This window comes from Helianthus annuus, chromosome 12 (assembly GCF_002127325.2).
Source record: "Helianthus annuus cultivar XRQ/B chromosome 12, HanXRQr2.0-SUNRISE, whole genome shotgun sequence".
Lineage (NCBI taxonomy): Eukaryota > Viridiplantae > Streptophyta > Magnoliopsida > Asterales > Asteraceae > Helianthus > Helianthus annuus.
The window spans coordinates 113,068,272-113,089,683 of record NC_035444.2 but is presented as its reverse complement, the minus strand read 5'-3'; positions in this window follow the sequence as shown (position 1 = coordinate 113,089,683).

The window sequence follows — 21,412 nt, the reverse complement described above, 5'->3', positions numbered from 1 at the left end:
GCATAACTTATCATCGGTAGAACCAAAGATAATGTCATCGACATACACTTGTACCAACAGAAGATCTTCACCTTTTTCTTTGATGAAGAGGGTACAGTCGATCAAACCCCGTCTAAAACCATTGCTCAGCAGGTAGGTAGACAACGTTTCATACCAAGCCAGAGGTGCTTGATGAAGACCATATAACGCCTCGTTAAGAAGTAAAACCTTGTCAGGATGTAATGGATCTTCAAACCCCGGTGGTTGCTCGACATATACTTCCTCTTCGACTACTCCGTGTAGAAAAGCACTTTTAACATCCATCTGGTACACCTTGAATTTCTTAAAGGATGCGTAGGCTAGAAAGATTCTAATAGCCTCCAGACGAGCAACAGGAGCATACACTTCATTGTAGTCAATACCTTCGATCTGACTGAAGCCTTGAACAACTAACCTTGCTTTGTTTCGGACAACAATCCCACGGTCGTCCTTTTTGCACTTAAACACCCAGCGAGTTCCGATCTTTTTGTAGTTATCGGGCCTATCAACCAATTTCCATACGCCCAACTTCTCGAACTGCTGAAGTTCTTCTTGCATGGCTTCCACCCAGGAATCATCTTTCAATGCCTCCTTCCAAGATCTAGGCTCTTCTTGGCTAACATAGCAGGCGAAAGACCAATCATTTTGTTGTCCCGATTCTCGTATCTCAGCATACAAGCCAGCATTTTCGTTATTTCTGATTTGATTCCTTGTCCTTACACCACTGAGAACATCACCTATAATATTATTCTGAGGATGAATGTTATGAATTCGGGTTTCAGAAACTGGAGGAACTTCAACATTTGACCTCAAGTTATTGATATTTAAATTCCCGATATCATTCTGAAGCGGTTGAGTTGTAGAAGATGATGCATTTTCTTCTTGGATAATTGGCGCAGACACTGGATCCGTTGCTTCTGAAGTACCTTGAACCGGACGCAGTGCTTCACCATCATTTGCATCAACATACTCCTCATCTTCCGATGACAAATTGTAATCGACAGCATCATTAAACACCTCATTTGAAACGAGATTGTTGACAGAAGAAGATGCTTGTGAGTCAACAATGATTGGACGAGCTAACTGAGAGCCAGTCGCATTCTCGCTTTCAGACAACATTTGAGCAATTGCATTGTCATCATCAAATGTCGGCAGATTAAATGAGTCGAAAAGACCATCATAATCGAACATCCATGGATCTCCAGAAGGCTTCGGAGGATTAGAATATCTTTGAACTCTTACTTCACCCCACTCTTCAATCCTTTTGGTAGTCAGGTTCCATACTCGCAGATTAGGAGTAGCATACCCAAGGAAGTAACCTTCGATAGCTTTGGCACCAAACTTCCCGTCAGGCTCAATCATGGTACATGGTGCTCCAAAAGGTTTTAGATATTCCAAGTCAGGAGTCTTCTTGTGTAGGAGTTCGAAGCACGTTTTGCCATGTCTTTTCACTGTGAGAACCCTGTTTAACGTGTAGCAGGCCGAGGCAACAGCTTCAGTCCAGAATCGAACTGGAAGCTGAGACTCAACCAACATGGTTCTTGCAGTCTCAATTAAGGTTCTGTTCTTTCTTTCAGCGACTCCATTTTGTTGTGGCGTGTACCGAGAGCTGTATTCATGAAGGATTCCTTTTGCAGTGCAAAATTCATCCATAACCCTGTTTTTGAACTCGGTTCCATTGTCGCTTCGAATTCGCCTCACCTTTAGATTATAAAGATTTTCCAACAAGGTGATCAAATTCTTTAGAATTTCTGGAGTCTCACTCTTGTGAACCATGAAGTCAACCCATGAAAACCTTGAGTAGTCATCAGTAACTACCAAGCAGAAAACCTCCCCGTGCACACTCTTGTGTTTGACTGGGCCGAAAAGGTCCATATGCAGACGTTCGAGTGGCATGTTGACAGTGTTAACCTTTTTCAATGGATGTGATTTCTTGATCTGCTTCCCTTTCTGACACGGCACACAGACATCTTGAAGTTGAAAATTCTTCACATTGACACCTCTCACCAAGTTGTTTTTGACAAGGTGATTCATTTTTCTGAGGTGAATATGACCCATCCGTCTGTGCCAAGAGATCGTCTCCTTTTCAGTGGCTTTTGAAATAAAGCAAGTAACTTGTTTTGACTGAGTTATTGCTTGGCTCATATCAAGGACATACAAATCATTAACTCTTGGTGCTGATAAGAGAATCCATTCAGCGGGAATCTTGAACCCTGGCTTCAGCACATAACAACCGGCATCATCAAAATGCACGGTGAACTTCTTGTCGCAGATCTGAGAAACACTCAGGAGATTGTGATCCAACTGTTGCACATAATAGATTTTGTCGAAACTCACAATTCCATTTGAGATCATTCCCTCGCCGGTGATATACCCTCCTTTGTCTCCAGCAAACGCAACATATCCTCCTCTTATACTTCGCACATCGAAAAGAAGACGATAGTCGCCCATCATGTGCCTGGAAGCCCCACTATCAACAATCCAAAGACTATTAATACTTCCTCCTGGAGCCGCCTGCACATGCAACTAAATTATCAGTTTGAGAGGGGGACCCAAGCCTTTGTGGACTTGGGTCGTCCTTCATCATCAAGGAAAGTGATCTCAATCACTTGATGATTAGGAAAAAGAACTTGTGGTGCTCCCCCTGATTGAATTACCTGTTTTTGTTTCCAAGCTTGTTGTCCCTTACCAGTATTTGAATTAATTGTTTTTGCATTTACTGGTTTTACAGTTGTGGATTTAGCTTGTACAGGTTTTTCTTCTTTGACCTCTGATTTTAAGGCCTTCTCAATTACCTTTTGGTTCTTTTCTTTTAACTTCTTTTCCCTTTCTTTCAAGACACGTGGGTCTTGTTTCGGGGAAACCGGTTGTTTTTGGTAATTGGTTTCTTGGGGAGCACTCGTTTTTCCTTTCAACTTTTGCAGGTATGGGCAGTATCTTACAATGTGCCCAACTGTGCCACATTCAAAACACATTCTCCGCTCTACAAACCTCGGAGAAACATGTTGATGACCAGACGGAGAACCAGACAATGAACTTTGTGATCTAGATGTACTTGGACCTAAATCACATCCGTTTGTGTGTTGGGTGTAATTATTCTGATCATTTCGTTTTAAAATTCTAACTTGTTTTATAAAATCAATGTTAGATTTATCCTGAAATGTTTCAAGTTTATCTGTACCCTTGGATCCAACAAAGTTCACTTTCGGTTCTCTTTTCTTAACAGGAGCTCTTTTGTTTTGCACCTTTTGCTGTTGAACCTTAGGTTGCTCAACCTTAGATTGTTGAATTTTAGGTTGTGCAGCCTTAGGTTGAGTAGCCTTAGACTGCTCAACTTTAGGTTGTTGAACCTTTGGTTGTTCAGTCTTAGGCTGCTGAACTTTTGGTGCATGAACATTCTTGTTCTGAGCTTTCTTTCCCTGTACCTGACCTTTACCCTTTCCTGAATTGACTTGTTGTTTTCGCTCAACTGGTAGTTTTTGGTTTCCGTATTGTTTTCTAATTTGTTCACACGGAATTGGATCACATTGAGTAACTGTCACTTTGCCACTTTTGTTCCCCAAAAACTTATCAGTGCATCCTTCAAAAATTTGCTCAATTAAATCTTGATTTACATTTTTAATTGGAAAATCTTTGTTAGAATAAATTTTGCTATCTCCTTTGAGCGTATACAACAAGTTATTCCCTTCAGAGCTAACTACAGGGGATTCCATTGCTTTTGACATTTCAGTCTTACTCGGTTTCACTAGTGGATCACACAGAATGTGATTCTCGATAGGAATATCTGTTGTAGCCGAGTTAGACTGTTGTTTCACAATTTCTTCAGATTCATCATCCGAAGAATCAGCATCCTCAATAATGGGAGGACTCTGTTCCTTAACACATGATGAATCTGTCACATTCTCAGATTCTGATTGACCTGAGGATGATGTACCAGTTGTGAACCCGAGGCCTGCTGCAAAGTCATCTAGACCGAGTGGCACAGTAGGTTCAAAACGGGGCATATCCTCATCATCAGGCAACTTGGAGTAATTGTGATTCATCGGGGGAGGACATGATTTGTAACCAATACATTTTGCATCCCCCTTTTTCCTTTGAACATCAATAATGTGATCCAAAACATAGCGGGAATTGGAATAGCTTTCCAATTTCTGCTTGATTGTTTCACATTCGCATCGAGCTGTAGCTAACTCTACCATTTGTTTTTCAATTGTGTCAATTAGATTATTGTTTGCATGTTGTTTTCTCAAAACAGCCTTTTGTAGTTCAGAAACATCATGTTTTAATGACGCAATTGTTGCTTTAAACTCCTTTTCATTTCTGGTTAAAAACAAATTAGCTTCAGTTGCTTTAGAAAGATCAACAATCAATTCTTGATTGTGTTTGTGTGTGATTTCAAACAGACTTTCCTTTTCTGCATATTCTAAACATTTAGCACATTCAACAGACGCAGAAATAGAGTCAGAGTTAGAATCACATACCTGAGAGGTTTGACCTTCTACGTGAGCCATAAAGGCTGTATGAAAAGAAAAAGATCCGTCTTCAGAGAAAAATTGAGAAAGCTTCTCGGAAGTTCCAGCAGATTTCTGGCAAAGAATAGATCTCCTCTTGCATAATGCTTCAGCGTCATCCTAGAGCTCATTAACCTCCAAATCTAAAGCATCACTTGATAAATCACCAGCATCAAGTGATTCCCCATCCATGCTCCCACTATAACCCGAGCTATCTTCATCTTCCGAAGATTCACCAGCAGACACGGGTTCAACTACCTTTTCAACCACTTTAGCGTAACACGCTGTTCCACCACCATTTCCTCCTTCTCCAAGCTGAAGATTCCAGTTGCAAATCTCATCAGCTTGAACCACTAACCCTCTGTGGGGATTAGTGTTTGTGGATCCAGATGTATTTCCTCCCACGGGAACTATTTGTCTGTCAGAATTGTTGTTCTGTTGTTGTTGAGGCTGTCTTTGATTCCTGAAAGGATTCTGATTGCCTTGCTTAGATGGCTTCTGACATTCCCGCTTGAAATGACCCTTTTCACCACAGTTGAAGCAGGTGACAGCATTCTTATCAAAACCATACTTGGTGTTGTTGTTGCTTTCCAAGTTGGTTCTCCCCGTCCTTTCCATGAACTCTTTTGCTCTTCGAATAGCACTAGCAAGAGCCCATTTGATATCCATCATCTCAAACTCTTCTTTATCCACTTGCTGATGATCTTCATTGGTTAGATTGATATTCCCAATCTGACCTGCAACTAATCCACAATAAGCACTAACCAAGGTATTCAACATCTCCATATGCTCCTTGGCTATTTCAACAGTGACTTTGGAAAAGTTGGAAGTGTCTAATCTGACTGTGTTCGGATTGGAAGTGGCTTGAAAGTTTGAAGAGTTTCCATAAAACCCTTGCTGTTGCGGTTGTTGCTGCTGAGCTCTGCTTGGGTCTAAGAAAGGCGGTGGTGTGAATTGTTGAGCTGTCTGTTGTTGTTGTTGTTGAGAAGAAGAATCTGGTCTTGAATACATCATCGTGTATGCTGAAGGATCAAACTGATTCGTTGTGGAAGGTCCGGTGTTAGAGATGAAAGCTGTTTGAAGCTTAGCATGCTGAGAGGCTGGCTTTTCTCCACTAATGCCACCTGCAATCCCAAAATACATCTCTGGATTCTGAGGAGTTATTGTTCTTTTTGCCTTTAGCTTTTCTTCTACATCTTTGTTCTCCAATTTCTGAATTAGCTCATAAACGGTGATTGTGTCCAGAACACCATTTTCTTTGAGAATCTCAAGATAACCACTACATTTTGCTGGTAAGCCATCAACAAATCTCTTCACCATTTCTTGTGGAGTGGCAGTGACTCTGAAGGCAAACATTTCACTGAACAGATGATGGAATCTTGTAGATAATTCTGCCAAACCCTCGTTCTCCATACACGTGAAACCTTCAAACTCTTTCTTTAGCAGCTCTTGCTTGATCTTCCTCGATTGAGCGTTTCCTTCACACCGTAACGTGAGCATATCCCACAAGCTTTTAGTAGTTGTACAGTAAATGAACTGGTGATATATGTCTCTGTGAAGAGCTTGCGTGAGAATCATGAATGCTTTCTTTTCCAACTCAAATTTCTTCTTATCATCATCAGACATTGTGCTGTAAGTTTCTGGATTTGATCCTGCAACTTCCAACTCATTTTCAAATGGAGTGAAGAAACACATCCATAGATCTTGACCTTGCCCCTGAACATAAGTTCTCAGCCTTTCTTTCCACCATCCCCAATCATTGATGTGATTTAGTTTTGGCGGCTTTGTGCTTGTACCAGTTTCACTGTCGTTCTGCATCATGGCTTGAATGCTGCTGCTTTGATTTGTGACCAATGCCCATTGATTTGCAGTTATCATTGCAGCTTGAGGTGGGGCAATAGCCTGCATCCATGCAGTTTTGTTGAACTCTGGCGCAGATTGCGTGGCTGATGATTGCGTAGCTGATGATTGTGGAGTCAAAGTTGTTGTAGTCCAAGCGGATGGATCCGACTGACCGTTTGTTCCCATTTTATAAAAATTAATATATTAAGTGAAAATTGATTTAAAATTTGAAAAATTAATTTTCACAAACTATGTTAAAGTGTTGAAGAGAAACAAACAGCCGAAAGATCAAGAATCGAAAGACCTGAAAAACACAACTGAAAAACACAACTGTTAATCTTAAACAAATAAGGATTGAAGGATAAACACTTGTTCGAAAGATAGACACTTGTTCGAAGGAAAGACAGTGTTCGAAAGATCACTGTTGAGTTTCGAACAATAACTTCGAAAGATTCTTCTACACGAAGGATCCTTATCTTTCGAAATGTAACAGTAGCTCGAACGATGTATCTTTCGAAAAGATTCCTTGGCTCGAAAGATTACTCACTGACTTCGAAAGATGTTCGAAGGATGGGTATCTGTCGAACCTCCTTGATCGAAAGATAATCTTTCGACTTCGAAGGATATCTTTCGATGATATCTGACACACTGACACAAAGTTGACAGGTTGGTGAGAAAGGTGATGGGTTGGTGCACAACTTTTGGCAGAAGGTATGTTCAGACCCAACTTTTCACCAACTCAGATTTGACCTTTTGAAATATTGCCCAAAAAGGAAGGCTTCTTATCCAGAACCAGTACCGGAGTTTAGCCGGAATCTTGGCCGGAAATAACCAAACTTTTAGAACAAGATTTTTAAGTTACCCAAACCTTCCCTTAACACACCCGGTTAGTTTAGAACACGTTTTTAAGGCTAAAAATGCAAGAAACACACTAAAAACGGATGCTAAACCAAGTGAGTTTTGTCCAAACACTTCCAAAGTCTTGTACAAACCCGGTTTTTAACAAGGAAAAGAGCCACGGCTCTGATACCACTTGTAGGTCCCTCGGAGGTTGAGGTTAAACCTAATCCTTGTTATGTTTAACACTCTAGCAAGTGCGGAATCCAAGCTAAAGTGCAAACCGATAGTTTAGATGAAAGCACAAGTTACAAAGAGAAAGAGTAGACACGCAATATATCAAAGTTTTCTCTTGTATTTCAGTGGACACGGTTACAGCCCTTGACCAAACTGAAATGCTCTCTACAAGACCTTGGTTCACTCACATGCACTATGAACAACACTTGAAAGACTTCTGTGAACTGAACCCATAACATGGTATATATATACCATAAACAGATAATATGCTCGAAGGATAAGGAGTTCTGGTCGAAGGATCATCTATCGACCAGAATATCTACCGAAAGATTTCGAAAGATCCAGACATACCTCGAAGGATGATGTATCCTTCGAGGTCCATATGAATCCATCGAAGGTTTGTCTTTCGAGGTCATCGAAGGATACAAACCATCCTTCGATGACATCCTTCGAAGCATAACAATCTTACACACTAAGTGTTGACTGTTTGGCCAAGTCAAACCAGGAGGATGGTTGACTTGGTCAAACATACATTCCAACACATATACAAATCAAACACAAGACGTAAACAAGACTAACAAAAGACATCGTTTATAACATTACAAAATACAGACAAAGTACAGACACAAGTGCACCAACAAACTCCCCCTAAAATTCAAAAATAAAGTAAAGTAAAAATATTTTCGGATTTTTGGTTTTTAGAAAAATATTTACAAAGATGATTTCCTGATGTCGGTTACTCTTGCTTCACCTTTATGCCGTTTACCAAAAGTAAATAATCAAATCTTGATTTATCAAATGCTTTGGTAAAAAGGTCGGCACGTTGGTGATCGGTATGAATGTGAACCACATCGATAAGTCTCTTTTCAAAGCAATCACGTATGAAGTGATATTTAATATCGATGTGCTTCGTTTTTGAGTGCTGTACAGGATTTCTAGTGATCTGTAAAGCAGCTTCATTATCAACAAAAATAGGAGTAGTTAGGAATTCAAAACCGTAGTCCCGCATCTGTTGTTGGATCCATAGAACCTGGGAGCAGCAACTAGACGCAGCAATGTATTCCGCTTCACATGTAGATGTTGCCACACATGTCTGCTTCTTGCATTGCCAAGTGACTAGGCGATTGCCTAAGAACTGACATCCTGCTGTAGTTGATTTTCCATCTTTCTTGCAACCGCCGAAATCAGAATCACTGTAAGCCTTGAGATCGAAGTTATCATCCTTAGGGTACCATAACCCGGTGTCAGGGCAACCCTTCAGATAACGAAAAATCCTTTTGACAGCAGCATAGTGAGAGACCTTCGGATTCGCTTGGTACCTAGCGAGAAGACAAGTTGGATACATAATGTCGGGTCTTGATGCGGTGAGATACATTAAGGATCCAATCATAGCACGATAAAGTGAAGAATCCACAGCATCCCCTTCTTCATCCGGAGTAATCCCGTGATTCTGCGGAAGAGGAGTAGAAATTGGCTTCGAATCGGACATCTGGAACCGGCTCAAGATGTCCCCGACGTACTTGGTTTGATGAATAAAAATTCCAGATTCGGACTGATTAACTTGCAAACCCAAGAAGAACGTCATTTCACCCATCGCACTCATCTCGAATCGATCTTGCATCACCTTTTCAAATTCCTTGCATAACTTATCATCGGTAGAACCAAAGATAATGTCATCGACATACACTTGTACCAACAGAAGATCTTCACCTTTTTCTTTGATGAAGAGGGTACAGTCGATCAAACCCCGTCTAAAACCATTGCTCAGCAGGTAGGTAGACAACGTTTCATACCAAGCCAGAGGTGCTTGATGAAGACCATATAACGCCTCGTTAAGAAGTAAAACCTTGTCAGGATGTAATGGATCTTCAAACCCCGGTGGTTGCTCGACATATACTTCCTCTTCGACTACTCCGTGTAGAAAAGCACTTTTAACATCCATCTGGTACACCTTGAATTTCTTAAAGGATGCGTAGGCTAGAAAGATTCTAATAGCCTCCAGACGAGCAACAGGAGCATACACTTCATTGTAGTCAATACCTTCGATCTGACTGAAGCCTTGAACAACTAACCTTGCTTTGTTTCGGACAACAATCCCACGGTCGTCCTTTTTGCACTTAAACACCCAGCGAGTTCCGATCTTTTTGTAGTTGTCGGGCCTATCAACCAATTTCCATACGCCCAACTTCTCGAACTGCTGAAGTTCTTCTTGCATGGCTTCCACCCAGGAATCATCTTTCAATGCCTCCTTCAAGATCTAGGCTCTTCTTGGCTAACATAGCAGGCGAAAGACCATTCATTTTGTTGTCCCGATTCTCGTATCTCAGCATACAAGCCAGCATTTTCGTTATTTCTGATTTGATTCCTTGTCCTTACACCACTGAGAACATCACCTATAATATTTTGCTGAGGATGAATGTTATGAATTCGGGTTTCAGAAACTGGAGGAACTTCAACATTTGACCTCAAGTTATTGATATTTAAATTCCCGATATCATTCTGAAGCTGTTGAGTTGTAGAAGATGATGCATTTTCTTCTTGGATAATTGGCGCAGACACTGGATCCGTTGCTTCTGAAGTACCATGAACCGAACGCAGTGCTTCACCATCATTTGCATCAACATACTCCTCATCTTCCGATGACAAATTGTAATCGACAGCATCATTAAACACCTCATTTGAAACGTGATTGTTGACAGAAGAAGATGCTTGTGAGTCAACAATGATTGGACGAGCTAACTGAGAGCCAGTCGCATTCTCGCTTTCAGACAACATTTGAGCAATTGCATTGTCATCATCAAATGTCGGTAGATTAAATGAGTCGAAAAGACCATCATAATCGAACATCCATGGATCTCCAGAAGGCTTCGGAGGATTAGAATATCTTTGAACTCTTACTTCACCCCACTCTTCAATCCTTTTGGTAGTCAGGTTCCATACTCGCAGATTAGGAGTAGCATACCCAAGGAAGTAACCTTCGATAGCTTTGGCACCAAACTTCCCGTCAGGCTCAATCATGGTACATGGTGCTCCAAAAGGTTCTAGATATTCCAAGTCAGGAGTCTTCTTGTGTAGGAGTTCGAAGCACGTTTTGCCATGTCTTTTCACTGTGAGAACCCTGTTTAACGTGTAGCAGGCCGAGGCAACAGCTTCAGTCCAGAATCGAACTGGAAGCTGAGACTCAACCAACATGGTTCTTGCAGTCTCAATTAAGGTTCTGTTCTTTCTTTCAGCGACTCCATTTTGTTGTGGCGTGTACCGAGAGCTGTATTCATGAAGGATTCCTTTTGCAGTGCAAAATTCATCCATAACCCTGTTTTTGAACTCGGTTCCATTGTCGCTTCGAATTCGCCTCACCTTTAGATTATAAAGATTTTCCAACAAGGTGATCAAATTCTTTAGAATTTCTGGAGTCTCACTCTTGTGAACCATGAAGTCAACCCATGAAAACCTTGAGTAGTCATCAGTAACTACCAAGCAGAAAACCTCCCCGTGCACACTCTTGTGTTTGACTGGGCCGAAAAGGTCCATATGCAGACGTTCGAGTGGCATGTTGACAGTGTTAACCTTTTTCAATGGATGTGATTTCTTGATCTGCTTCCCTTTCTGACACGGCACACAGACATCTTGAAGTTGAAAATTCTTCACATTGACACCTCTCACCAAGTTGTTTTTGACAAGGTGATTCATTTTTCTGAGGTGAATATGACCCATCCGTCTGTGCCAAGAGATCGTCTCCTTTTCAGTGGCTTTTGAAATAAAGCAAGTAACTTGTTTTGACCGAGTTATTGCTTGGCTCATATAAAGGACATACAAATCATTAACTCTTGGTGCTGATAAGAGAATCCATTCAGCGGGAATCTTGAATCCTGGCTTCAGCACATAACAACCGGCATCATCAAAATGCACGGTGAACTTCTTGTCGCAGATCTGAGAAACACTCAGGAGATTGTGATCCAACTGTTGCACATAATTGATTTTGTCGAAACTCACAATTCCATTTGAGATCATTCCCTCGCCGGTGATATACCCTCCTTTGTCTCCAGCAAACGCAACATATCCTCCTCTTATACTTCGCACATCGAAAAGAAGACGATAGTCGCCCGTCATGTGCCTGGAAGCCCCACTATCAACAATCCAAAGACTATTAATAGTTCATCCTGGAGCCGCCTGCACATGCAACTAAATTATCAGTTTGAGAGGGGGACCCAAGCCTTTGTGGACTTGGGTCGTCCTTGATCATCAAGGAAAGTGATCTCAATCACTTGATGATTAGGAAAAAGAACTTGTGGTGCTCCCCCTGATTGAATTACCTGTTTTTGTTTCCAAGCTTGTTGTCCCTTACCAGTATTTGAATTAATTGTTTTTGCATTTACTGGTTTTACAGTTGTGGATTTAGCTTGTACAGGTTTTTCTTCTTTGACCTCTGATTTTAAGGCCTTCTCAATTACCTTTTGGTTCTTTTGTTTTAACTTCTTTTCCCTTTCTTTCAAGATACGTGGGTCTTGTTTCGGGGAAACCGGTTGTTTTTGGTAATTGGTTTCTTGGGGAGCACTCGTTTTTCCTTTCAACTTTTGCAGGTATGGGTAGTATCTTACAATGTGCCCAACTGTGCCACATTCAAAACACATTCTCCGCTCTACAAACCTCGGAGAAACATGTTGATGACCAGACGGAGAACCAGACAATGAACTTTGTGATCTAGATGTACTTGGACCTAAATCACATCCGTTTGTGTGTTGGGTGTAATTATTCTGATCATTTCGTTTTAAAATTCTAACTTGTTTTATAAAATCAATGTTAGATTTATCCTGAAATGTTTCAAGTTTATCTATACCCTTGGATCCAACAAAGTTCACTTTCGGTTCTCTTTTCTTAACAGGAGCTCTTTTGTTTTGCACCTTTTGCTGTTGAACCTTAGGTTGCTCAACCTTAGATTGTTGAATTTTAGGTTGTGCAGCCTTAGGTTTAGTAGCCTTAGACTGCTCAACTTTAGGTTGTTGAACCTTTGGTTGTTCAGTCTTAGGCTGCTGAACTTTTGGTGCATGAACATTCTTGTTCTGAGCTTTCTTTCCCTGTACCTGACCTTTACCCTTTCCTGAATTGACTTGTTGTTTTCGCTCAACTGGTAGTTTTTGGTTTCCGTATTGTTTTCTAATTTGTTCACACGGAATTGGATCACATTGAGTAACTGTCACTTTGCCACTTTTGTTCCCCAAAAACTTATCAGTGCATCCTTCAAAAATTTGCTCAATTAAATCTTGATTTACATTTTTAATTGGAAAATCTTTGTTAGAATAAATTTTGCTATCTCCTTTGAGCGTATACAACAAGTTATTCCCTTCAGAGCTAACTACAGGGGATTCCATTGCTTTTGACATTTCAGTCTTACTCGGTTTTACTGGTGGATCACACAGAATGTGATTCTCGATAGGAATATCTGTTGTAACCGAGTTAGACTGTTGTTTCACAATTTCTTCAGATTCATCATCCGAAGAATCAGCATCCTTAATAATGGGAGGACTCTGTTCCTTAACACATGATGAATCTGTCACATTCTCAGATTCTGATTGACCCGAGGATGATGTGCCAGTTGTGAACCCGAGGCCTGCTACAAAGTCATCTAGACCGAGTGGCACAGTAGGTTCAAAACGGGGCATATCCTCATCATCAGGCAACTTGGAGTAATTGTGATTCATCGGGGGAGGGCATGATTTGTAACCAATACATTTTGCATTCCCCTTTTTCCTTTGAACATCAATAATGTGATCCAAAACATAGCGGGAATTGGAATAGCTTTCCAATTTCTGCTTGATTGTTTCACATTCGCATCGAGCTGTAGCTAACTCTACCATTTGTTTTTCAATTGTGTCAATTAGATTATTGTTTGCATGTTGTTTTCTCAAAACAGCCTTTTGTAGTTCAGAAACATCATGTTTTAATGACGCAATTGTTGCTTTAAACTCCTTTTCATTTCTGGTTAAAAACAAATTAGCTTCAGTTGCTTTAGAAAGATCAGCAATCAATTCTTGATTGTGTTTGTGTGTGATTTCAAACAGACTTTCCTTTTCTGCATATTCTAAACATTTAGCACATTCAACAGACGCAGAAATAGAGTCAGAGTTAGAATCACATACCTGAGATGTTTGACCTTCTACATGAGCCATAAAGGCTGTATGAAAAGAAAAAGATCCGTCTTCAGAGAAAAATTGAGAAAGCTTCTCGGAAGTTCCAGCAGATTTCTGGCAAAGAATAGATCTCCTCTTGCATAATGCTTCAGCGTCAGCCAAGAGCTCATCAACCTCCAAATCTAAAGCATCACTTGATAAATCACCAGCATCAAGTGATTTCCCATCCATGCTCCCACTATAACCCGAGCTATCTTCATCTTCTGAAGATTCACCAGCAGACACGGGTTCAACTACCTTTTCAACCACTTTAGCATAACACGCTGTTCCACCACCATTTCCTCCTTCTCCAAGCTGAAGATTCCAGTTGCAAATCTCATCAGCTTGAACCACTAACCCTCTGTGGGGATTAGTGTTTGTGGATCCAGATGTATTTCCTCCCACGGGAACTATTTGTCTGTCAGAATTGTTGTTCTGTTGTTGTTGAGGCTGTCTTTGATTCCTGAAAGGATTCTGATTGCCTTGCTTAGATGGCTTCTGACATTCCCGCTTGAAATGACCCTTTTCACCACAGTTGAAGCAGGTGACAGCATTCTTATCAAAACCATACTTGGTGTTGTTGTTGCTTTCCAAGTTGGTTCTCCCCGTCCTTTCCATGAACTCTTTTGCTCTTCGAATAGCACTAGCAAGAGCCCATTTGATATCCATCGTCTCAAACTCTTCTTTATCCACTTGCTGATGATCTTCATTGGTTAGATTGATATTCCCAATCTGACCTGCAACTAATCCACAATAAGCACTAACCAAGGTATTCAACATCTCCATATGCTCCTTGGCTATTTCAACAGTGACTTTGGAAAAGTTGGAAGTGTCTAATCTGACTGTGTTCGGATTGGAAGTGGCTTGAAAGTTTGAAGAGTTTCCATAAAACCCTTGCTGTTGCGGTTGTTGCTGCTGAGCTCTGCTTGGGTCTAAGAAAGGCGGTGGTGTGAATTGTTGAGCTGTCTGTTGTTGTTGTTGTTGAGAAGAAGAATCTGGTCTTGAATACATCATCGTGTATGCTGAAGGATCAAACTGATTCGTTGTGGAAGGTCCGGTGTTAGAGATGAAAGTTGTTTGAAGCTTAGCATGCTGAGAGGCTGGCTTTTCTCCACTAATGCCACCTGCAATCCCAAAATACATCTCTGGATTCTGAGGAGTTATTGTTCTTTTTGCCTTTAGCTTTTCTTCTACATCTTTGTTCTCCAATTTCTGAATTAGCTCATAAACGGTGATTGTGTCCAGAACACCGTTTTCTTTGAGAATCTCAAGATAACCACTCCATTTTGCTGGTAAGCCATCAGCAAATCTCTTCACCATTTCTTGTGGAGTGGCAGTGACTCTGAAGGCAAACATTTCACTGAACAGATGATGGAATCTTGTAGATAATTCTGCCAAACCCTCGTTCTCCATACACGTGAAACCTTCAAACTCTTTCTTCAGCAGCTCTTGCTTGATCTTCCTCGATTGAGCGTTTCCTTCACACCGTAACGTGAGCAGATCCCACAAGCTTTTAGTAGTTGTACAGTAAACGAACTGGTGGTATATGTCTCTGTGAAGAGCTTGCGTGAGAATCTTGAATGCTTTCTTTTCCAACTCAAATTTCTTCTTATCATCATCAGACATTGTGCTGTAAGTTTCTGGATTCGATCCTGCAACTTCCAACTCATATTCAAATGGAGTGAAGAAACACATCCATAGATCTTGACCTTGCCCCTGAACATAAGTTCTCAGCCTTTCTTTCCACCATCCCCAATCATTGATGTGATTTAGTTTTGGCGGCTTTGTGCTTGTACCAGTTTCACTGTCGTTCTGCATCATGGCTTGAATGCTGCTGCTTTGATTTGTGACCAATGCCCATTGATTTGCAGTTATCATTGCAGCTTGAGGTGGGGCACTAGCCTGCATCCATGCAGTTTTGTTGAACTCTGGCGCAGATTGCGTGGCTAATGATTGCGTAGCTGATGATTGTGGAGTCAAAGTTGTTGTAGTCCAAGCTGATGGATCCCACTGACCGTTTGTTCCCATTTTATAAAAATTAATATATTAAGTGAAAATTGATTTAAAAATTTCAAAAATTAATTTTCACAAACTATGTTAAAGTGTTGAAGAGAAACAAACAGCCGAAAGATCAAGAATCGAAAGACCTGAAAAACACAACTGAAAAACACAACTGTTAATCTTAAACAAATAAGGATCGAAGGATAAACACTTGTTCGAAAGATAGACACTTGTTCGAAGGAAAGACAGTGTTCGAAAGATCACTGTTGAGTTTCGAACAATAACTTCGAAAGATTCTTCTACACGAAGGATCCTTATCTTTCGAAATGTAACAGTAGCTCGAACGATGTATCTTTCGAAAAGATTCCTTGGCTCGAAAGATTACTCACTGACTTCGAAAGATGTTCGAAGGATGGGTATCTGTCGAACCTCCTTGATCGAAAGATAATCTTTTGACTTCGAAGGATATCTTTCGATGATATCTGACACACTGACACAAAGTTGACAGGTTGGTGAGAAAGGTGATGGGTTGGTGCACAACTTTCGGCAGAAGGTATGTTCAGACCCAACTTTTCACCAACTCAGATTTGACCTTTTGAAATATTGCCCAAAAAGGAAGGCTTCTTATCCGGAACCAGTACCGGAGTTTAGCCGGAATCTTGGCCGGAAATAACCAAACTTTTAGAACAAGATTTTTAAGTTACCCAAACCTTTCCTTAACACACCCGGTTAGTTTAGAACACGTTTTTAAGGCTAAAAATGCAAGAAACACACTAAAAACGGGTGCTAAACCAAGTGAGTTTTGTCCAAACACTTCCAAAGTCTTGTCCAAACCCGGTTTTTAACAAGGAAAAGAGCCACGGCTCTGATACCACTTGTAGGTCCCTCGGAGGTTGAGGTTAAACCTAATCCTTGTTATGTTTAACACTCTAGCAAGTGCGGAATCCAAGCTAGAGTGCAAACCGATAGTTTAGATGAAAGCACAAGTTACAAAGAGAAAGAGTAGACACGCAATATATCAAAGTTTTCTCTTGTATTTCAGTGGACACGGTTACAGTCCTTGAACAAACTGAAATGCTCTCTACAAGACCTTGGTTCACTCACATGCACTATGAACAACACTTGAAAGACTTCTGTGAACTGAACCCATAACATGGTATATATATACCATAAACAGATAATATGCTCGAAGGATAAGGAGTTCTGGTCGAAGGATCATCTATCGACCAGAATATCTACCGAAAGATTCCGAAAGATCCAGACATACCTCGAAGGATGATGTATCCTTCGAGGTCCATATGAATCCATCGAAGGTTTGTCTTTCGAGGTCATCAAAGGATACAAACCATCCTTCGATGACATCCTTCGAAGCATAACAATCTTACACACTAAGTGTTGACTGTTTGGCCAAGTCAAACCAGGAGGATGGTTGACTTGGTCAAACATACATTCCAACACATATACAAATCAAACACAAGACGTAAACAAGACTAACAAAAGACATCGTTTATAACATTACAAAATACAGACAAAGTACAGACACAAGTGCACCAACATTAAAAACATTTCAGCTATCAAAGTTGAGAAGAAAGCTGAGGATGCAAAGATGACCGAGAAGTGCTCAAAATGTGACAAATTTGAATCAGACAATGTCAAACTGTTAAGTGATTTGGACAGTTTGACATTGGAAAACAAAATTTTGAAGGAAAAAGAAAAAGTTTTTGAAAATGAAAAATCAAAAATGAAAAAATATTTTCAAAGTCAAATAAAAATTCTTGAAGATGGGAGAGATGTGTTTAGTAAAAATAACATCGAAAAGCAAAAAATGATAAATTCTCATCTTCAGAAGATTATTCAACTTGAAAAAGAAGGCGATCAAGCTCGAAAGAAAATTAACGAGCTTGAAAATAAATTGAAAGGTTTTGTGACTTCTTCAGCGTATGTGAATATTTCATGCCCAAAACCGATCAATGCAGTTCCAATAAGTGACAGTGTCACAAACTTTGACAATGTCAAAGTTGAAGATTGTGATGAGAAATCTGATGATGTAAATGGAAAAATTGAAAAAACAAAAATTGTTTTTAGAATTAGAAGAAAAATTCAAAAATACTGTTTTGCGATCTACTGAAATAGGCGAATGCTCAAAGCAAAAACCTGTTAAGAAGATTGTTGAACAAAAACAAATTGTTAAAACATCGAAAAATGTTCAAAACAAAAATAAAAGCTCATCAGATCAATCATCCAATCGCAATCAAAAAGTACAAAAATTGAAAAACGAAAATTCAAAAATTGTTGTTAATAAGTGGTGCAGGTTTGACCACAGTGCTCAAAAGACAAATCCAACAATCAAGAAGAGGAAAGAGTATCACCAAGCCAAACAGTGCTTTGATCTGAGCGTTTGGTATGAAAATGGTGATTGGTACGATAACAGAGTGTATTACAGATGCGGCTATCAAGGACACATTGCTGTTAACTGCCAGAGACAGAGATTTGAGACGAGAAGATGCTTTAACTGTCAAATCAAAGGACACATTTCCAGGGATTGCCCAAGAAGATCAAATGAAAGATTGAGGGGTAATTCTCAGAAATTGGCAAAGAAACCAGTCACTGTCAAGCCCAAGGAATTGAGAGTTTCAGACCAAAAAGTCAAAGAACAGAAGGTCCAACAACCTAAAGTTCAAGAAAAGACAGTGAAGCTTTCTCAGGGGCAAAAAGACAAACTGCGAAAGAAGAGGAAGAAGGCCAGAGAATATCTGGAGAAGATTTTGTCCTCGGGTTCACCGGACAGATCGAATAAGAGTACTGATGAATCACTTCACTCAACTACAAAGTCAAGTAAACCGAATTCGTCAGATGCAAATCTGAGGACAAAAGAAGAGATAAAGAAGAAGGTAACATTTCGTGGTGATGAATCTGTTTCTTCGGAAACAAAGGAACCACATGTCGGCGATGAATCTGACTCAATAAAGTCAGAGAAGCCACATTCAGGCAATGATTCTGGTTTGTTAAAGCCAGAAGAGCCAGTCGTTGAGGTAAAAACTGAGAATTCAGGTTTAACAATGGATGATACAAACTTTCCACCATTGTTGAACAAGAATTCAAAATCACCCAAGGACAGTCAGACTTGGGTGAAACTTTTCAAATAGAAAAACCTGACTTGCCGGAGTTCCCAGGTTGGTAAGCGTGGAACTTGAATCGGCACATTTCTTGAGAAATTTCACTCTGGTGATTTTTCGTCTTTCAAAAGATAAATTAAGGACATTAAGTTGTACTTGATTCATCTTTCCTACAAGTGATAATTTGAAAAACAAGGTGATGAAACCCCGAGTTTATGAAATGACACACAAAACTAATTTTCCGGAAAAACCATTTTGATTAAAACAAACTTAAGTGTTTTGAAATCATAATGGGAAAATAGTTTGTTGTGAGGGGGAGTTCTGATTGTTTACGCCAAGTGGATGGAGAATTGAAGTGATTCTCGTCAAGTTGTCAAGTTTATACAGTTTGTTTCAAATTTTCTCAGAAAATCAAAATTGAAATATATTTTGATTTTTGGGGGAGAAAAATTTTAAAAAATCAGAAAATTTGAAAATGTCAAAAACATTGAAATTTAAAAATGAGTTTTGTTGTGAAAAAGAGGAAATGATTGTAAATCAGTGGACTATCACAGCATGCTAAAGAAATGTAATGTCAAATGTGATAAACGGCCTCACTAAAGATGTGACGATAGGCTCAGCTAGACTAGTAGATTTGCGATAACGATACAAACTTAAATAAAAAAGCCTAGTTCTAGTGGGAAACATGGTTGAAAGCATAGTACTTAGTTTTACCCTTCTTGAATTTGTGCCTACTCAGTAATCGTTGAATGCCAAAAAGCATAAAAACTGGTTAAGTTTGTGAACTTTCACTACTTTGTTGAAAAGTCGTTGTGATTGTGCATTTCATTTTGCAAAGATTTAAACTTGTTTGATTTCTTTATTTTGTTTAAGCATCGGACATCCTCTGCGTATACGGGAGTGTCAACCTGGATGTTGTTGCCTAAATGTTCTACTTTATTTTCTTTGGTGTTTCGTTTAAGCTTTGGACCTCCTCTGTGTATACGGAAGTATCGACCTGGTGGTTAAAGCCTAAACAACTTCAACTTGTTTTATTTTCTTATTTTGTTTAAACATTGGACTTTCTCTGCATATACGGAAGTATCAACCTGATTGTTAATGTTTAAACATTCTGCTTTGTTTTGGCATATATTACAGTTGATGAAAGTTTAAAGGCATTACTTGAGTTAGTGTATTGCATGATGAGGGGATATGCTGAGATCGTGGGGTCCATAAGAATTTAGTGCATAATTAATATACCTTAACGTATCGGTAAGCATTTCAAAAGTTTTTAGATTGAGCTTAAGTGGACAACAATATCGTCAATCAACGTGAATTGTTCAGAACTTAAAACGATTAAAAGCTTAACGGTGCTTGTGATGTGTCTCAAATACTGATATGATCCTCTTACACAAACTCACAAAAATATGTTTGTACATATTTCATTTCTGCATTTAATTTCTGTTATTGCATTTATGTTTCTTATTTTCAAAAATCCAAAAAGATTTTCGACAACTGATGTTGAAAAGCTGACATTCAAAATCTCAAAGGCTAAACATGATGAACAGATGGTTTGGTTAAATGGTTTGAAATGTTTAAGATGATTCATTAATTTGAATCAGATTTTGGAATGTTTCAATTTTGATAAATTTTAAATGTAAATGAGTCTCAAATGTTTAGTTGATTCATTAAGTTGAATCACAACATTGTTGGTTTGTAATAGAGAGGTTGAGATGTGCAGGTTTTTGATTTGTTGATGCGGAAAGCCAGGCGTCGATCCCAAAAGCACGGAAGCTTGACGAAAGGGGGAGCCTGAAGAGTCTGAAAAAAGAAAGCAACGGAAGCTGAAGACAGATCCACCGGGATTCTGTTCAAGCAAGAAGATTCAAGAGAGAGAGAGAAAGACAAGTCACTACGAGTTTTACCACGGATTGACTAAGGCAATATCCAAGGGGGAGATTGTTGATGCATTTACTGTCTATCGCCTTCGTCAATCCGAGCCGTAGCGAGATATCGAAGAAATCAAGTCTTTATAAATATCATAACTAGTTAAAAGGCAAGGTGGCAAACTTGTAATTAATGAGAAATCTCATTAAAATGCCTTGACCTATAAATAGGAGTTTATGTCATGAGTTAGTTAGATTTTTGGGAGAGTTAGGAGAAGAGAGACTTGGAAGACTTCTAGAGAGAGAAAGTCTAGAGAGAGAAAGTGTTGTAAATGTGAATCTTGTACCAGAATTGTCACATCTTGTAATAGATTTACGTTACTAGTACGCTAGTGTGTGTTCGGTCACGTACGTTCACGGATTCCGCACGTGAAACGTTCGTTACGCAATCGAACGGAGTAAAAACCGGTCCTACAAGAACTCCATAACCTCCCCTCATATTTTCGGCCATGGTGGTTGATATAGATGGAATTTTAGTGAGTTCATAAGTGTAGAAATCCTAGCTAAACTTAAAGTGTTTGTTGAAAGGCTTGGGGTATACAAGCTTGAGGTCTTCTACACTTGAAGGTAACCGTTCAAGAAGCATCATCTTCTTCATATCCTTTACTCCTTGGAAGGTAGTATTCTAAACACCCTATGGTTGTGTTTTAATTTTTGATAGCATGCAAATTCGTATATGGATCCGGGATTGGGTTTTACATATAAAATGGGTTTTATATCTTGAAAGTAAACATGTTTTAAATAATATTTTCCGCTGC